The following is a 16,763-nucleotide window of genomic DNA, read 5'->3' on the forward strand; positions in this document are numbered from 1 at the left end:
GGGTCTCAGTTTTCTCGTCTGTGAAGTGGAGATACGAATAGCCACTTTAAGAGTTGTTATAAAGATTAAAGGAAATGATTGTTATAAAGAGCTTAGCACAATATGGCTGTAACATCTTAATGTTTGTGACTATAACTTTATATGGTCTCAGTGGGTTGTTTGCTTTTTTTCTGTTGAGCTTCACTTAACTCAAAATATACAGAATGATTACCCAGGCACTATATGTTAGATATTGAGTCAAAGCAAGACAGACAAAACATCGTGTTTCCCTAGGTCAGTAAGCTTGTTCCAAAACACGGTAGAGCAGTAATGGAAAAATAGGAAAATGAGCAAAGTTCAAAAGTGGTACAGAGGAGGAAATGGATTTTATCTGGAAGCTTTAGGAACGTATGCATGAAGGAGGTGGACTTCATAGGACAAATAAGTTTCCCTGCAGACAAGGAGAAGAAGGACTTTCTTACAAAGGAAACAACATGTGCAAAAGCACAGAGGTGTGGAGCAGCCCCGTGTGTGGGTGGCTGAAGGCATGACTAGATTTGGAGTGGCTGATATAAAGAAGAGGCAGGAACGGTTTGGGGAACCATTTAAGTGTCCTGCTGAGGAGCCTGGGCCGAAGGTGAGGGGGAATCTCTAAAGGATTTTAAGCAGAGGAGTTCCACGATTAGGCTTGCACTTTAGAGATCTGTTTCTGGAAGCTGTGAGGGGGACTGATCAGAGTGGAAAAGAGACCAATCAGAACACTGCCATAATAATAACCTTACCCAGAGTGGCGGAGGAACCAAACAGGGCAGGGTTAGCAGGGATAATCTTTATGTATGTTCCCGTGAATTTTCTTCCTCATATCTGTATCTCCTCTCCTCTGTTATATTTGAAACTTCCTAAAAGATCCCTCAATCTCCTTTCAGATGTTCCCCTTGCCAGTAAAATGATATATACCATATTTCAAATACAAGGTATAGTTGTCCATTGTTTGTTTCAGAGGCCTAGGAGTTCCTCGAGATCGGGAGGCTTGCCTGGCTGGCCTCATCGTCTCTAGCTTCTTTCTTGCTGGCATCTAAAAGGGCTCGGTAAATGGGATAGCCACTGCCAGGTGTTGGCTTAGTTAGGAAAGACTTGCACAGAACCAGTTGTCCTTTCTCCTCTAAGCCTCTTTCTGACCAGTAGTGGTTAAGGACAGCAGTTTCTTCTGTGTGCATAATAACTGTCCTGTAAGGTGAGGAAGCATGCTTTGACCTTTTAAAGACAATGCTAGTGTAGCCAGGCCAGTCTCATAACTTCTGAGTAAAAGTATTGACCTAGTCCCTATCCCTCTGTGAAAGTCTCAGAATTTGCTGATGTGACCATAATTCATATTAAAATCTTTTCATTTACAGCTGCCTTAAAAATAGAATCAGTGAAAATATATGGGTTTTTTTAAATTGAAAAAAAACAATAGAGTCAGTGAGATCATCTGTGGTTCCTTCTTTCTTACTCTTGCTGGATAAGGCCAGGAACTTCTCTTACCTTCTTGGCCACTTGTTAATTTGGTTCTTGGATCACCTTGTCCACACCCACCTCCAGCCCTACCCTGGGGGAAGGTATTGGACAGATCCCAGCAAGCTCAGGCACTGTTCCCCGCCTCTGCAGCTGGGGTTATAAATAACCACCAAAACTAAACAGTCAAATAAGTACATTTTGAAAATTGCTCAAATTGAAAAAAAAGATCACTCTGATCCTGACTGAGTAGCAGTTTCCCCACTCCTGCCCTTCATTTCCCCCTTTCTTTCACTTTTCTACCTCTCTTCTCTGATCCAAGCTCCCTAGGGAAGCCAGTCTAAGCACAAAGCCCTCATACAATGAAGACATCTTTTCCCTTATTTGACAGGGGCAAAGCCCTCCAGGGCTGTAGTTATAGTTACACAATGTTGTTATAGCAGCGAAGGCCTCAGGGCAACATATGTTCCTGGGTGGTAATTGGGTTTGCTTTAACAGACTGTCTCTCTGTTTCTCTATGCCCAAATTTATTTATCAAGAAAACCAGGGGATTGCCATTATGGATGGGCCTTCATTTTTTTCTTTTTTTTAATTCCAGCAAAACCAAATTCTTTTTTATTCCCAGGATGGAATGTATTCAGTGATCATGGGTTGAGACGTTTTAGACTGAAGTTATTTTCATTTATTCATTCATCGAGCATCTGACAAGTGCTATGCATTGGGTAGGAGCTGAGTGTACTCTGTGAATAAACAGACAGGTCTTTTCCTCCTAGAGCTGTTGATTTAGGACCAGTGTGTAATAGTAGGGGCTGGGGGAGTATGACATACACCTGCACCAACCCTCTCCACCTTTTCAAAAGTTATTAATCCAGTATAATAACACTAAATAAATGTTTGAAAAAATAAGACATCCTTAATCTCACTGTTGCTATAGAGCTATTTTTATTGTTTGCGTATTGCCTTCCAGTTTTTCTCCACATGCATACATTTTATTATATGTGCACATTTTGCATAGATGCACTCATTGCTTGCATGAGATTCCATATTTTTTACAGATTCTTAATATCTCCTTGTTTCTCTGTAGTCCTCGTAATTATAATTGTAATTGCTGTGTAATGTTGTAATGTGCACTGTGACATAACGTGCCCTGTTTGGGATTATTGAGGTTCTTTTAAGTCAGATAATGATGCAGTGAGTGTCTGCATGCATCTGTAGCTCTCCTGTTTTTATTTCTACCTCTTCTACATTGCTTGATTTTTTTCCCCCAAAGACTTGTCCAAATTTAAAGTGTCACCATCCTTGTGGGAGGATACCAATTTTAAGATGTTCCCAGAACTGAGTGTTACCACTTAATAAAATCTTGCAAGTTTAGTTTAAAAAAAAAAGAAAACTGCACCTCAAATGTGCTTTTCATTTTATTTCTAGTTAGGATGGACTTCAGTCTTCCATGTGTTTATTTACTAGTCCTGTTTCCTCTTCCATGAAATCCTGTGCATTACTCATTTCTCCACTGAGGGCCTGATGATTTTCTTTTTAAGTTTGATTGAAAGACGGAGAGACAGATGCTTTGTCTGAGCCACATTCAGCTATGGAGTCCATGTTATGGAGAAAGGAGACCATTTGCTTCATAATGATTTCTCTGGTAGTTTCTCCTCACTCTCTCTCTGGCTTCTCTATTACCTCTAGTGGTAAAGTCTTTGTCAAGTATGCGTGCTATTGAGAAAGAGAATGAGATTATGAACAGAATGTGTAGATGACATGGGTAAAAGCAGCGAGGAAGCAGGTTATGTCTTTCCTCAGCAAGAACTGAGGAGCAACTTGAAAAGCTGAAGTCACTCTTGCCCACTACAGAAACTTTGAAGATGGCTTATAGACACTATTTTCCTGATTACCTAGGAGAAATTGAGTCCTAGAAGAAAAAAAATTCACAAACCAGTCAACTTCAGGAGGATGCAAAATGATCCTGCATTCTACCATTTGTAAACTGAGGGTCATTTCATTTGTTGGGAGATGTTTTCCCCAGAATAGGGGCTAGGAATGGGTTTCTGTGAGTCACTTACACATGCTTAGTCAATCTCCCTTGTGACTAATTGTCCCCAGATGTGAATCAACTGCCAGGGTGAGGGATGCAAGCTACAACTAGGAAAATAATTTCTCTATTTAAGGTAAGTCAGCACATACATGGTCCAGACTCACAACCTTGGACTACTTAGTCTTGCTCTAACCAACTGAGGTTACTGATCCAACCCAATCTCAGGGGTGAAGGATGATTTTCTTACTAGTCTGGAAATTACCTGGAGATGAGTGGGCATCTGGTCATTTTCTTTCCTGCCTAGTCTTGCCGATAGATGTCACTACACCAGAGCATATTCTCCAAAGATAGGCTTAGAAGGAAAGAGAGGGCTTCAGAAAGGCCCAGTCCAACCATCTTGACCCTATTCTCCCATGGCTTCCATTAATAACTCTGGAAAACGATCAGAAATATGTATATACATGGCTCCAGACAGTACTAAAGCCTGAACTCAGAAGGCCAAGACCTCAGGTTCTGGGCAGAGTCAGAGTTCTTATCCAGAGGCCTTCCCCAGATGGGGTGGGGCATACAGCTGCTGTAGGAAGGGTGGCAAGACCATTTCAATGGGGGTGTGCATATGATAGACTTATCAGGGAACAAGAGCCATAGTCTTGGGGCTCTTCCAAATGTCACTGTGGAGTAGATACCTCAAGCAAAGCACTCCACCCACCCTCCACCCTTGCCCCTCTGTCCACACTGACAGGGGCCATCCCTTGCCTGAGGGTTGCCAGGCTGGGGCTGGTTCTTCAGCTTTGGGCCTTCAGAGGGCCAGCCAGACATATAGCCACACCCTGCCAGGAAACTGGGAAAGTTCCTAATAGTTCAGACTGTCATTACTGTTCTCCTTCAAGACAAATCTAAGTAGCATTAATAATCCAGGGAAATGAGCTATTCTATAAAGACTTTGGTTCCATAATCTTCTGTAGGATAAAACTGAAATTCTTACCTGGCCTGACTACATTCTCCACAGATAGGCCTAGAAGGAAAGAGAGGGCTTCAAAAAGGCCTAGTCCAACCATCATGACCTTCCCTGCATTATCTGCCCTCTGGTTAATTCTCCAGCCCATCCCATACAACCTCATTCTCTGTGTTTTAACCTCATTGACCCTCCTGCCCTGGTTCCTTCCACCTCAGGACCTTTGCACATACCCTTTACTCTGACTGGAAATTTCTTCCCTCATTCTCTTCTTCACCTCTTTCTACTAATCCTTCAGATCTAAAGTCAAATGTCATTTCCTCAGGGAACTATTTCCCAAAGCTTCTAGATTAGACCAAAGCCCTCATTTCTACACTGTTACAGTACCCTGCGTTTTTCTTCATACCAGTTGTCTCAGTTTATAATTATATATCTATTTGTATGTTTAATCTAGATTCTTTGCCTTCTGTCCTCCCAATGCATACCCTAAAGGTTTCATTAAAGCAAGTGTCCATTTTACTTACCACTGCATTCTCAGCACCTAGGAAGGTACATAGTACTTAACAGGCACCTAGTAACTATCGGATGTATGAAAAAATGGCAGTAATAATAATAAATGAAGGAAGTTGGAAAACAGAAAATTACTCTTGTACCCACATGCATATAACATTTGTAGATGTGTCTATATAGTATCTAATTATAGTCACTCAATTCCTAAAACATATCAGAGTCCAAAGAAACTTTTAAATTGGTCAAGAGGAAAGTGGAAGTTACCTTATGAGGCAAAGGCTCTGATCCATCCATGTGAAACTATAAAGGAGATAAGTACAGTTTTATTTACTAAATCCCCAAAATCAGTGCAAAGGAAAATTTTTTGAAAACTAGACTATGGACTCCCCAGAGAAGAGACTGTGTGTTATTTATCTCTATATCCCCAGCACCTAGCATGATTGGCACATAGTAGGAGCTCAAGAAATGTATGTTGAACTATTTTGTTGAAGCTTAAAAGAGGTAGAGGTGGGACTGGGGATAAAGTAGAGTACAGTTTTTCACTTGGGAAATCTGAGAGCCAGAAAAGTACGAATAGGGTCAAGAAGGGCTCCTTTACATGTATGGACAATAGCTATACAATAGACTGTTTCAGGGACATTAGGGCTATTCAGGGCCCATCCCTTGACCTTTTGAGATCATCCTTATGAAGGGCAATTACTATGCACTCTCACAAAATGCATCGTCTCTCCACCAGCAGGGACCAAACTCTAAGCTATATAAAGCATTGATCTCACCCTGCCTCACACTGTTATCTCCAGTGCCCTCCAGACTCTTGGGCACATGCCCCGTTGGTTCCATGGGCATATTCTACTCTGGTTTTCACCAAAGAAGGGAAAAACCCAGAAGGTGGTGCCCTTCAAACAGAAGTAAAAATGGCTGCATCTCTCAGGGCAACCAGAGCCTGGGGCTGGTATTCCTGAGCCCACAGCAGGGAGGCCATTAGCCCCGGTCCCAAGAATCCTTGCAAGCAGCATCCCTGGCATTTAGCCTTCCATCCCTGGCACTTAACCTCAGGCCCCTTAAGTGGGGACATTTCAAACAGTTTTTCTTAGAGCCATGGAGGGTTCAAAAGAATTCTTGCACATTAAAAAAATAAATCCTCCAAAAACAGCTATTGAGCTACTCGATCTCACTTATTTCTTCCCTCTCCCAGCAGTGTGGGGCTTAAAGTAAAGGTTGAGGACTTGGTTGTATGTTCATTAGCCTTGTTCCAGCCAGCTCTGCTGGTCTCATCCTACCTGGTACCAGCAGGGTAAGGGCTGTGTCTTTCAAAGACGAGCCTGAAGGCGTAGGCAACACAAAAATAATTTGACTCTTGTCAGTGGTATGCTGATGTGTCATGGAAACTAGTCCCAGGGGCTTGTCGCCTCTGACTTCCCCCCTCCCCTTACAGCAGTCTATAAATCACTGAGTATTAATATTGTCTAGAGGACCCTTCTCTCCCCACCCCTACTCTGGGGCTCCCCAGCAGGCAAAAGGCTGCAAACTAAGCAGAGAGAAAAGAAGATTGGGCAGCAGGCAGGGGTGCCCATCATTTATCAACCAAACACAGCGGTTGGTGGCTCTTTCCAGCAGTGCTCTGGCAGGCTGGGCAGGCAGCGCAGCCAGTGTTTTCTGTCAAAATGGAGAGCACAGTCCAGCAAGAGTTCCCCTTATTTGGCTGCCCCACCCCAGAAGTAGGGAGTCAAGGCATGAGTCCTTTTCTTTTCTTTTTTGGTTTTGGTGGGTTCAGAATTAAAACACACTTTTGGTCCTGGATAGCTTTTTACCTCCTTCCCACTCTCTTCTGCCAAGTCTTCCGTGGGGCTTCCTCTTGTAGCTTCTCTTTTGACCCCACGAAGAGCTTTCTCACTTTACTTGGCACATTACAGAAGTTTCTTAAGAGTCCCAGTTCCAGAGCTCTGGCAGGCTTTCTTAAAGGGCAGCACCACTCTCCTCCTCCTTTGATCGTCTCTGGTTTCTCCTTAATGGAAATCCCCCAGCTTCCCCATCTCTCTCTCTTTCTCTAAGGTAGGAAAAATTTGGAGAAAGGAAGTGCATTTAGTCCACTGAACGAGAGACATGCTTTTGTCAAGAAGTTCCAAAAAATGTTCCAACCCCCTCACCAAGAACAGCTGGACCCTGCCGGATTCACCTCCATAATTTCTGAGCATTGCTTCTCTGCAATATAAACAAAGTCAGAGTTCTAGGGAGTTTAGGACCCAGCAAAGTGACAGGGAGGCAGGGAAGTGGATTATACCATGACCCATCTGGACTCTCTTCCTAACTCTGACCTTCAGTTTCTGGATAAGGAGTGGACCTCTGGGTCTGCATCCCTCTGACTTAGTCCTTTGATCCCCTCCGTAGTGGTTATAGACATAGTCTTTGAAAGCAGATGGACCTGTCTTCTCTAGCTGCATAAACTTCAATACATATTTTAACCTTTCTGAGCCTCAGTTTTCTACCTGTGAACTGGGGATAGGTATGTCTACTTATAGGATATAATAACTGTGACTAAGAGTTAAATAATATTACATGGGCAAATTACTTAGCCTATAGGACACTCCCAGTAAGTAGAAGTGGTATTCTTCTATGCCTTTTGGCCAGGGCACACGGCCTATAGCATCCTGAGTATATTGCTTTCTTCCTGGGGCCTTGATGTTAGTGTCTCCTCATGTGGCACAAGCTTCGTGGGCATTCTGAGGAACACAGACTCACCACTGATTCAGAGATCCCAGAATTTCTAACCTATTTGGGGAAAAAATCAAAATTTGGTGTATATAGCCAAAAAATTGACAGGGTTGAGATCTAAACCCTGGCTTGACATTCTAGGCAAACACCAGTAGATCAGAGAATTGGATGGAGCTTCTGGGTGGGACTTCCAGGGAAGGTACCAACTTGTGTGATGCTATCAGACTGTCATGGAAGAAGCAAGACCAAGCTAAATACACACTATTTTGTAGATTACCAAGCCTTTGCCTAAGTTGAATGGAAGCAGGGGTTACAGAGGCCACTGGTGGAATGTACTGGAACATTCCAGGGCCTTCTGCTGCACAACACCACCCCTTGAGCTTATAGCCATCAGGGTCTTCCAGGAAGAATTGGGTACAAGGACCTCCCCCTCCACCATGCACAGCAAGAAATCACCTGTTCTGAAAGAAGCATTATTCTAAGTGATACCAAGTTACTAAGTGTGGGGAGTGTCAGTACAGTCTTTTGGGGCTTTTTCACTAGATAGAGAGACTTGGCTGCTAAGGCCATTTTATTGAGTGAGGAGCATCTTGTGGAAAAGATCTGCTGTGTACAGGATACCCACAGGAAAAGCCAGGAACAGGCACCTAATCGATCAGGGCTTAAGAGTTGGATGAGATATAACTTCATTTTTCAGTAAGAAACAGATTTACCATGAAGCTAATGAAACTCAAGAGTCAGAGCCCCTCACTTGCACAGAACCCTTCCAAGTCCTTATCCCTAATTCTATAATTATTTTACTATTTAACTTGAGGAAACCTCAAGTAGTATAAGCCTTAGACTTCACAGAACCTGAACCCTTCCCTGCTTTTAGTCTGAAGGACTTTTAGCATCAACCTTCAGGAGTGATCATAAACAGTTGGAAAAACGAATACTTAAATAATCAACTTTGCCGCAACATTGCCAGATGCAGTGGCATGCCCTAGTAACTGACAAGAAATAACAGAGCAAATGTGTTCCTTTGCTTGGAACTGGGGAGAAAGGGGACTTCCTTGGTGGCTCAGTGGATAAGAATCCGCTTGCCAGTGTAAGGGATATGGGTTCAATCCCTGAGGGGGGAAGATTCCACATGCCTCGGGGCAGCTAAGCCCATGTGCCACAGCTAGCCTGGGCTCTAGGGACTTCTAGCCGCAACTACCAAGCCCACATGCTGCTACTACTGAAGCCCGCAGGCCTTTAGCCTGTGCTCCACAATGAAAAGCCACCACAGTGAGATGCATGCTCCGCAATGAAAAGGAGCCCCAGCTCGCCGCAACCCAGAGCAACTAAAGCTTGTGTGAAACAACAAAGATCCAGCACAACCAAAAGTAAATAATTAATTAAAAATTGGCGAGAAAGGACAAACATATAAAATGACAGAAGAGGAATTATGAAGCTACTCATAAGCTAGCACAAAGTAATGGGCCAAACACCTAAGTCCTGGAGGCATCATTACTGTCTCACAGGATTAGCTGAGGAATGCTTGCAGGAAGTGAGGTCTGATTGGAAGTTGAAGTTGATGATGAAGACAGTAGACAGGGAAGCTTGGTCTGCTGCAGTCCATGAGGTTGCAAAGAGTCAGACATGACTGAGCGACTGAACTGAACTGAGGGGGAATATCATCTCCAAAGCACAGAAGATAAAACTATGGACACATCTGTGGTGATATTTTACAGTTATCTATTACAAAAGCCCTTTAGATAATATCCTTGGCTCTGAAAATAATTTCTGAGCCTGTGTCCTAGGTCTGAAGGAAATCAAACTCCAGCTCAACTTTCACATCACTTGTCTCTCCTGTTAGATTTATAGTATCTTTGAACTGGATTTTATGGTACTCGATTCTTCATTCGGTACATGGTGTGAGGGTAAGGGAGAGGATTAGATGTGAAATTAGATGAAGAATGTTTAGAGTATTGTAGCTTATTTGCCCAGGGATCACTGTATTTTTGAGGCTGACCTGGATAAGGTAAATGGGAACAATGGTGGGGAAGAGAAAAGTCTAAAGTGGTGTGAAATGAATAGGCCTTTTGGTTTATACACAGTCTTCTAGGGATATACACAACCAGCATTTCCTCTCCAGAGACTGATCTCTAAAGGACCTTGGAGAGTCATGTGTGGGGGATGCAAACTGTTCCCACCAAGGTGCTGCTCTAGAAAGAAGATGGTCCCTCAAGGTACCCATAATCACATGACACTGCAGAACTGAAGTTTATTTTAATTTGCTTTTTGTGAAGCAATATCCGCATGCTGGTCATCGTGCTAGGTGTAGTCATTAGACTGAGGACCAAGACATGTCTGTTCTCCTCGAGAAACTTACATATTTTAGTGAGGAGGACACTTAGGAAGAATGCTAACCTGGGTATTTCATAAGCCAAAGAACCAAACCTTTTGTGTCTCACAGTGACCTTTTATGGATATCATCAGTTCAGTTCAGTCATTCAGTCGTGTCCGACTCTTTGTGACCCCGTGAATCGCAGCACGCCAGGCCTCCCTGTCCATCACCAACTCCCGGAGTTCACCCAAACTCATGTGCATCGAGTCGGTGATGCCATCCAGCCATCTCATCCTCCGTCGTCCCCTTCTCCTCCTGCCCCTAATCCCTCCCAGCATCAGGGTCTTTTCCAATGAGTCAACTCTTTGCATGAGGTGGCCAAAGTTTTCGAATTTCAGCCTCAGCATCAGTCCTTCCAATGAACACCCAGGACTGGTCTCCTTTAGGATAGACTGGTTGGATCTCCTTGCAGTCCAAGGGACTCTCAAGAGTCTTCTCCAACACCACAGTTCAAAAGCATCAATTCTTCGGCGCCCAGCTTTCTTCACAGTCCAACTCTCACATCCATACATGACCACTGGAAAAACCACAGCCTTGACTCGATGGACCTTCGTTGGCAAAGTAGTATCTCTGCTTTTGAATATGCTATCTAGGTTGGTCATAACTTTCCTTCCAAGGAGTAAGCGTCTTTTAATTTCATGGCTGCAGTCACCATCTGTAGTGATTTTGGAGCCCACCAAAATAAAGTCTGACCCTGTTTCCACTGTTTCCCCATCTATTTCCCGTGAAGTGATGGGACCAGATGCCATGATCTTCGTTTTCTGAATGTTGAGCTTTAAGCCAACTTTTTCACTCTCCTCTATCACTTTCATCAAGAGGCTTTTTAGTTCCTCTTCACTTTCTGCCATGAGGGTGGTATCATCTGCATATCTGAGGTTATTGATATTTCTCCTGGCAATCTTGACTCCAGCTTGTGCTTCTTCCAGCCCAGCGTTTCTCATGATGTACTCTGCATATATAAGTTAAATAAGCAGGATGACAATATACAGCCTTGACGTACTCCTTTTCCTTTTTGGAACCAGACTGTTGTTCCATGTCCACTTCTAACTGTTGCTTCCTGACCTGCATATAGGTTTCTCAAAAGGCAGGTCAGGTGGTCTGGTATTCCCATCTTTTTCAGAATTTTCCACAGTTTATTGTGATCCACACAGTCAAAGATTTTGGCATAGTCAATAAAGCAGAAATAGATGTTTTTCTGGAACTCTCTTGCTTTTTTGATGATCCAGTGGATGTGGGCAATTTGATCTCTGGTTCCTCTGCCTTTTCTAAAACCAGCTTGAACATCTGGAAGTTCATGGTTCACGTATTGCTGAAGCCTGGCTTGGAGAATTTTGAGCATTACTTTACTAGCACATGAGATGAGTGCAATTGTGCAGTAGTTTGAGCATTCTTTGGCATTGCCTTTCTTTGGGATTGGAATGAAAACTGATCTTTTCCAGTCCTGTGGCTACTGCTGAGTTTTCCAAATTTGCTGGCATATGGATATCATAGGGGTAGGTATATCTTTTTCATGAAATGTTCCCTTAAAAGATTAGCAGGGTCTGACACACATCAGAGATCTCTCATCCATAAACATATCTAAATCTTTTTTAAAAAGCAGCTTGATTGAGGCATAAATTATATACCATAAAATTCACTTATTATACATGTATAATCTATGATTTTTTAAAGTTTATAGAGTTGTGCAACTATCAGCATATTCCAGTTTTAGATCATTTCTATCACCCCAAAAAGTTCCACTGTTCCTGTTTGCAGATAATCCCTGCTTCTACTCTCAGCTGGAGGCAACCTCTGATCTGCTTTCTCTATAAATTTGCCTTTTCTAGATAGTTCACATAAATGGAATCATATAATATGTGGTCTTTTGTATCTGGCTCCTTTTACTTAGCATATTGTTTTTAAGGTCCATCCACATTGTAGAATATATCAGTAATTTATTCCCTTTTATTGCTGAATAGTATTCTCTATAAACGGAGAAGGCGATGGCACCCCACTCCAGTACTCTTGCCTGGAAAATCCCATGGGCGGAGGAGCCTGGTAGGCTGCAGTCCATGGAGTCACGAAGAGTTGGACACGACTGAGCGACTTCCCTTTCACTTTTCACTTTCATGCGTTGGAGAAGGAAATGGAAACCCACTCCAGTGTTCTTGCCTGGAGAATCCCCGGGACGGGGGAGACTCGTGAGCTGCCGTCTATGGGGTCACACAGAATCGGACACGACTGAAGTGACTTAGCAGCAGCATTCTCTATAAATTCTTTTGGAAGTTATTTATGTTTTGAGGCAACACTGACCAGGATGCAGGAGCCCTGGTCTTCTCTCCTGCCTCTTATTTGCCAACTGACCTCTACCCAGTCCTTCCCTTGTCCTGACGCCCACTTCTCCATTTGTAAAATGAAGGGACTAGACCAATCATACCCAGTCTCTAATGGTTCTGTGTGTTTTTCATGGAGTGCCACTAGGTCCTGTATACCAAAATTTTGATGTCTCATTTACCCATTTTGATGTCACATTTACCCTTTACCTATGGGTCAGGAAGATCCCCTGGAGAAGGGCATGGCTACCCAATCCAGTATCCTTTGCCTGGAGAGTTCCAGAGGACCCTGGACTGTCCACGGGGATCACAAAGAGTTGGACAAGACTGAGTGACTAACACTTTGACTTTTTTTTTTTTTTAAAAACATGTAACAAATCCTTTATTGTGAAGGATGAGGAAACTTCAGTTTTAAAAGGTTGAAGTTTAGCAAGAAAAGTTGATTCCCACTGAGAGGAAAAGAAGAGTTAAGGAGTGAACATTACCCAGTCTGAGAGATGGAGAATGAACAAGTGAGATAACCCACCGGAAGACAGAAAGTGGTGGGAGGCAGCAAGGGACAAAGTGTGTCAGACAGAGTACCGAAGGTCAAAATCCAGGCCACAGTTATCTTGGGAGTTAGGGCAGGGATGCAGGGAAAGGGAGGCCCCCAGAGTGGGAGAGATGTTGAGGGCTAGCCCCCCTCCCTACTCTGTTCCCATAACCTCATTCATTCCCTCAACACTCCTTCTCAATCCCTCTAAGGCTGCTCTGCTCCTTCAGCTCTGACCCCATTTCCTCAGGATCTCGTTCCCTGAGGAACCAGGCCTGACATTTCAGACAGAGGCTGAGGGAAGGAGGTAGGTCAGAAAAAGACACTGTGTTTCTGCGTCATTTTATTTTTTGCCTTTATTATTTTGGAACCCAGGGGCCAAAGATGTAAGTACTTATACATTTACCAGGAAGTTCAGAGATAGTCCCAGGTACCAAGGAATATCAAGACTTTGCTAATCTTTGCTGAACAATTGCTCCTGAGTATCAGATTCTGGAGAATAAAATGGTGATTTGGAATTTCCATTCTTGTTGGTAATTGTGGCATAAATGTACAGAGTGAAGGATCAAGGTGCCCCAGAAGTAGGGCCAGACAGCACCTTCAGAACTGGAAAGCTTCTCTTGACTATGACAACCCAACTTTCTCTTAATTCAGTAGCCAGTGGATCCTATAGATCCTCTGATCTTCTAGAAATCTCCAAAGCCTTTCATCCTTGGTAGCCCTTCAGACCTCTGCAGCTTTTAAGACCCCAGGCCTTATAGGGACTGCTTGGGGAAGGACTATAGCTCTGACCCCACACTTGTAGGAAAAATAATTTGAGTCCTCATTTATTTGTGGCAGCTGTGGACATCCCAAGAGCAGGCTAGGATCAAGGGGCTGAGCATTTGCTGTTGGAACCTTCTGAGGAAAATAATTCTCCCATAGATGAAAAACAATTTATTGATATACTTGGTGTATGTAATCCTCCACTTTTGATGTTTTTGAGTGCCTGCCTCTGACCTCCCTGAAAGCAGCACCCAGAACATGTCTCAATCAGAACAGCCTCTAGACCACTTCGGCTTCCAGGCTTCCAGGCCGCTGGGTTATGAACTCCAGAATAAGAAGTATGTCTCTGAATATTATTGTCATTCCACAGTGCCTAGCTCTGTGTCTGGCACATAGTGGTCATTTCAATAAATTTGTGACAAGCAAATTAATTGGTGACAATCATGTTGATAAAGATGACAGAGGGACAATGACAAAGGTTTTCTTGAAGCTAGAAGATGCTTTTAAGGCAATACATCTCCCCTTGGCAGCACGCAGTCTCCCCCAAACCCTGGCTTCTTCTTTTAAAAAAAAAAAGTTTTTTTTAATTTGGCTATGTCGGGTCTTGGTTGCGGCATGCAGGTTCTTTAGTTGCAGCATATAGGATCGAGTTCCCTGGCCAGGGATTGAACCCAGGCCCCCTGCATTGGGAGCATGGAGTCTTAGCCACTGAACCACCAGGGAAGTCGTAAGCCCTGGCTTCTTTAATTAGAGGAAACAGACAGGAGTTGATCTTCAGATGAGTCTTTATCCTCCCATCATGTCCATGCCAGGAGAAGCAACCAGCGATAGAGAAGGGAATGAGAGACAGCTGCTTGGGCATGATACCTGGGGTAAGGAGAGGACAGGGATCTCCTCTGCATGCCTGCCTTCGCATTCCTCCAGCTGGGCCACCTTAGTGTCTTTAGCCAGCTTATCAAGAAGGAACACGACTCTCTGGATTCAGAAGATCCAGTTCTTCAGCTGTGCCACCTCTATCAACTCTTCTTCCGCTGTCTAGGCCCTCTATTCTTGGTACTTTGGCTTTAAAATAAAATTTAAACTCCATATCCTTGAGATTGCCCTCTTCTCTCTAAGGGAAGAATGCCACTGCCCAATAATATGCCATTTTCTCTTTAGAACAACTCTATCAGGTTGATAAAGCACAGTTGATTCTGGCACAGAGCAAGAAAGTCATTTGTCCAAAGTATTTCAAGATTCCTCACTCCGGGCTTTTACCTGTAATACACACCATATGGCCCAACCAGTAAAAATCACACATCATTTTCTAAGACTGCCTGAGAATTTACATGTTGTGTCCTAAGATGGACAAAGTCGTCAGGTAAGAACAGATTTTAAGAGGCCAACTGGCCCACACCTTGGCTATCAGGCAAGTTAATTGTCTAGAAGTTTAGTGTGTGTTGAGAAAATACTTGAATCTGAAATCAAAAGACCTAGATGTTTGTCCTGGGTCTGCCATTTACAAAGTGGACAATCTTAGGCAAGTCATCTAAGCCTCTGAGACTTAGCCTTCTGTAAAATAGGGACAATAATATTTTCATTTTCTACCTATTGTACATATAATAGTCTACCTCTTATGCACTTGTGAAAATTAAATGAGATGGTGTATGTGAAAGCTATGAAGTACGAGACAAGTGTTAATTTTAACATCTCAGCCAAACTGTATCTTTGGAGACTCTTTATGTAAAATGTAAATAGTAATCCTTCTTTGTTTATAAGAAAGTTTTATAATAACAGAGATTAGGAGTTCATCTCTGGAGTCAGGCTGCCTGAGTAACCTTGGGCAGTAAGCAATCTTGCTTCTTTCTGAAGCCTCCATGAAGAGGAGATAATACCCATCTCACAGGTATGCTCATGAGAATTAAATGAAGCAATGCATGCATGGTGCTTAGGATATACCTGTCATGGAGAAGGAAATTCTGTGAATGTTAGCTGCTACTATTACTGATTTTATTAATGAAGTGTGCCACAATGAGGCAGTGTAGTCCATTAAGATCTGATAGAGATCTGAGTCAAGAATCAAAAAGAGTCACCTTTTTGGACCTCAGTTTCTCTAACTGCACCATAATAAAAATCATGGTTTCCTTTTTCTAGATTTTCATGGGGATTCAAAAAACATATATGAAGACTTTGAACTAATTGGAATGTTATAAATTGTAAGATTTTTAAAAATTGAGTTATTTATTAGGACTAAATTTTTATCAGTTCATCAATTTTTGTTCATTCCTATCTGCCTTTGGTAAAGTTGTCCACTTCATAGAAAAGGAGTACAACATCTCCCTATCAGTAAAAAAGATTTCAAATATCATCTTAAAGTACATTCTACAAATCTGCAAGAATGTACTCTTTGCAAAGAAAATTTTTCTTTAGGGTGTTCCATATCCTCAATTTGTTTTCTGTACATAGGCTGATTTTAATATTCATCCAACTCTTGAATTTCCACTTTGGGTTATTATCTGCTTTCAATATTTAATCCCAAAAATGACCTCTCATTGCCTTGCAGCATGCTTCCAGATTACCTCCTTTTTTCTGGTTATTAATAGTTAGTATGGCTTCAGGGAATACTTTCATTTTAACATTAAACTGGAAAAAAACAGAAATAGAAAGATAAATCTGTAGCAAGATCAAAAATAGATATCATGGCTAAATATAAATCTGGAGGGAATTATCTAATTATTTGGATGGTCCCTTATCACAATCTAGGATTGATTGCCTTTCACTTTTTCTACATAAGAGAACAAAGTGGTTAATGAATACCAAGAGTAATAATTTTTTTCTTTTGAAGAGAATAATTTTAAGCAGTAATTAAGTGCTTTTCCCCCTCAAACGTCTCATGTATATATTATAACATGTGATTTTCACAACGGCGTGCATTCTCTTTGTGGCCCATTCGGGTTCATTTTGACTTCTAGGTCAGAGAGCATTGAGCTGGGAAGACCAGGATTTGGTTATGGAGTCACTGTGTAGATTTGCTCTACTTTCTCAATTACTTTGTTCCTTCCACTCTGCTGAACAGACTTGGAATGGACAACTCTGCTCCTTTTCAGTCTCAGTTTAATTTA

The 16,763-nt window shown here is 42.5% G+C and overlaps 1 protein-coding gene across 1 annotated transcript in view; it reads left to right on the forward strand.

The window, feature by feature from the left end:
* Nucleotides 1–16,763, forward strand: part of PHB1 (prohibitin 1) — a 444,472-nt gene that overhangs the window by 87,135 nt on the left and 340,574 nt on the right. The window lies entirely within an intron of this gene.

Source organism: Capricornis sumatraensis, chromosome 8 (genome assembly GCF_032405125.1).
Source record: "Capricornis sumatraensis isolate serow.1 chromosome 8, serow.2, whole genome shotgun sequence".
NCBI lineage: Eukaryota > Metazoa > Chordata > Mammalia > Artiodactyla > Bovidae > Capricornis > Capricornis sumatraensis.